Raw genomic sequence first — 2937 nt, forward strand, 5'->3', positions numbered from 1 at the left:
ATCAATGGCGCACTCAGCAAGTCAATACTGAATGAGCAGCTGCTTGTCACAAGATAACATTACCAATATCGACTCACACACTATAAGGTTAAACTGCTCAACTCAACATAGGTCAGAAATTAATTAATTCAAGAGTGACACTCAACTAAAACATAACGAGAGGCTCATTCCCTTCATATTCTTGCTGAGAGTCTATCACTCTTACTCAAAATAAGTTCCAAAATAAAAAAAACAGTTCTCTGAAGTGACAGAAACAAAATGTCAACTTTCCTTCATAAATTCTCCACTCCTTAAATGAAAAAATACTCTGGCCTCTAAATACCAAATGTGTTAAAGCTCAAATAGAAGAAAACAGAAGGAGACAAAAGTAAATCTTTGTGTACAAACAATTTAGTGTCTTGTTCCGTTGGAATTAGTGCCGAGAAACTGAATGACTCTATGTCCCAAAATTTCTCCAAAATTTTTAAAAATCTCATCAAAATGACTATCAGAGAAGCTTCTCCATTACTTAAACTCTATTCAAAATGAATGGCGCACTCAGCAAGTCAATACTGAATGAGCAGCTGCTTGTGACAAGATAACATTACCAATATCGACTCACACACTATAAGGTTAAACTGCTCAACTCAACATAGGTCAGAAATAAATAAATTCAACAGTGTCACTCAACTAAAACATAACGAGAGGCTCATTCCCTTCATAGTGTTGATAAAAATTTATCACTCATACCCAAAAGATCTTTCAAAACATTAACTGCGTTAGTTTGATCCGAGGAAGCTTCAAGTTTCTGTCACCCAAAAAAGAAAAGGAAAATTCTTGAATGTACATCAAAATTACAATCAGACAGGATTCACTATTCTCTAAACTCAATTGAAAATAAAAGACAGCTTCAGCACACCAAAATAGAGTTTTAAGTCCCACTACACATAGTGCTCAAGTCCATTAAGAGTGACAACAATCAAATAATACTTGTCTCGAGATTAAGATGAGAGGAGAATAGGATTGACAAGGAAGAAAGTAGAGATGGTTCAAAATTCAATAAACATAAGTTTAATTACGTTGTATCACTTGCGCTTTGCAAGTTCTGCTTCATACATTTTCTGTAACGGAAATCACTTCGATTAGTACAATGACAATGCTTACACATTAATATCATCACCAAATAAGGTCAGTGAGACTTACATGGCCCCTTTTTATAGAGTGGGCTCATTCCAGCCCCTCGACCTTTATTCCCTCTAGCGACCCTGGCACCTCGGCGGGGTGGGGCAGCAAAGCCTTCTACAGGGGGAGGCAATTGTTCATTGACCCCTGCTGGTTGATCCCCTGAGCCTGCTGCTCTTCCTCGCCCACGTCCTCCTCCGGAGCTAACTCTTCCCCGTGAGTTGACTCTCACACACGGATCAGCAGAGGGGGATGGATCAACAATTTCTCCCTCTTCGATTTCTTCCGGGATGATGATGACTTGTCTTGGAGGACGCTCGGCACGAAATCGATCAAATCGCTCCTCTTCCTCTTCGTCCGAAGACTGCACAAGCAAAGAGGGGGGTGTATTCCTCGAAGCAGACCTGGGTTCGAGCCTTTCCCAGACAGTCTGAAACCAAAAGCAAAGAACACGTGAAATGCTGCACACGAATTCAAAGATTCATCACATCAAAGAGAAAATAACATAAAACTCACTAGTGAACGCCGAACTTCACTCCGGCGATTGTTCTCACGTAACACTCCAGGAGGCACGCTCAGCTGAAACAAGAAAGATTCATTGTAGAAAACCTAACCTCTCTATCACAGAATTAAGCACGCGACTAGAGCGTTTTCTCGCAACGACACATTTTCCCTTTCATTCCCACGGACAGACGGATGATTTCGGCACAACACTTGTACGTTTCACACACTCAACGATTAATCTTTGAAAGAAAACATTGAAAATCACTACGGCACGTAAACAAAGCCTTTGACAGCCATGACACCTTGCGGCGACTGGTGTGACGTCACCACGCGTCCCCCTCCTCCTCTTTTGTCGGCGCGTCGATTTGAAGTTAACCGCCCCAGTAACCAGGTTCAAAAATCAAACCTTTATCATGCCGTCACAAATGTGAGCCGACACGCGTTCGCCAGGCGTGGCAAATGACTGAAATTTCACGACCCACGCCGCCAGAGGGAAGGACAACATAACAATGTTTGGAGTGTTTCTAACACGAATTTTTCGGAATTTCTCACACAAGTACCCTCGCGAAGCACCCCGAACAAGATTCGAAACGAGAGAACGACTATTTTCACACAGAAACAAGCCGAACAGGCAACGACGGGTCGGTGCGCCCTGCGACCACATGGCGCGAAGGGACGCCGAGTCCAGATCACAACAACAGCGACACGAAAATATTACCTCTACGAAAAGGGGTTTTCTGAGGTGAACTCGGAAATACACTCACATTGAGGAAAATACATATAGAAAGAGGACAAAAGTACAAGACGCCACAAAACGATGCACTCACCTCATTGTAGAGCTCCCAGTCGACCTCTATCTCTAAGACTTCTTCTCCAGCCGTTTCTTTCCCCTTCAGAAGACGAGAGGATCAAATCTCTCATCACTTCCTCCCACTTCTCACCTTCCCCCCCGTAATCAAATGTAAAATCAGACGCGTCCATCTTTAATGACTCGCCCCACACACACACTCACGCTCACTCAGAGGCCTCACGACAAATGACAAGATTGAACGCGCCGGAAGCGCTGGAGCCGAATTCAGCCGGCAGAGGGCGCACCGGTCGTTCTAACGGCCGGCAAAATTCAAATAGTTTTCGATTTTGCGACAACCATAAAAAAACGTAGGACATCAAAATCTCTCAAATATTTTTTTTTGTCACTAGACATTGCCTTGAAGCGTTGACAACAGGTGTTATGCAAATTCAGAATACACCGGGGGGGGGGAGAGGGGGGGG

At 43.4% G+C, this 2937-nt stretch overlaps 1 long non-coding RNA gene across 1 annotated transcript; it reads right to left on the reverse strand.

Moving 5' to 3' along the window:
- Positions 1 to 2603, reverse strand: LOC117647000. Its single transcript, XR_004587818.1, has 3 exons — positions 1678 to 2603; positions 1183 to 1591; positions 1 to 1100 (listed from the first exon to the last, which is right to left on the reverse strand). It is a non-coding gene; the product is annotated as an uncharacterized LOC117647000 (long non-coding RNA).
- Positions 2604 to 2937: the final 334 nt, after the last annotated feature.

Source organism: Thrips palmi, unplaced genomic scaffold (assembly GCF_012932325.1).
Source record: "Thrips palmi isolate BJ-2018 unplaced genomic scaffold, TpBJ-2018v1 HiC_scaffold_2, whole genome shotgun sequence".
In the NCBI taxonomy this organism is placed as follows: domain Eukaryota; kingdom Metazoa; phylum Arthropoda; class Insecta; order Thysanoptera; family Thripidae; genus Thrips; species Thrips palmi.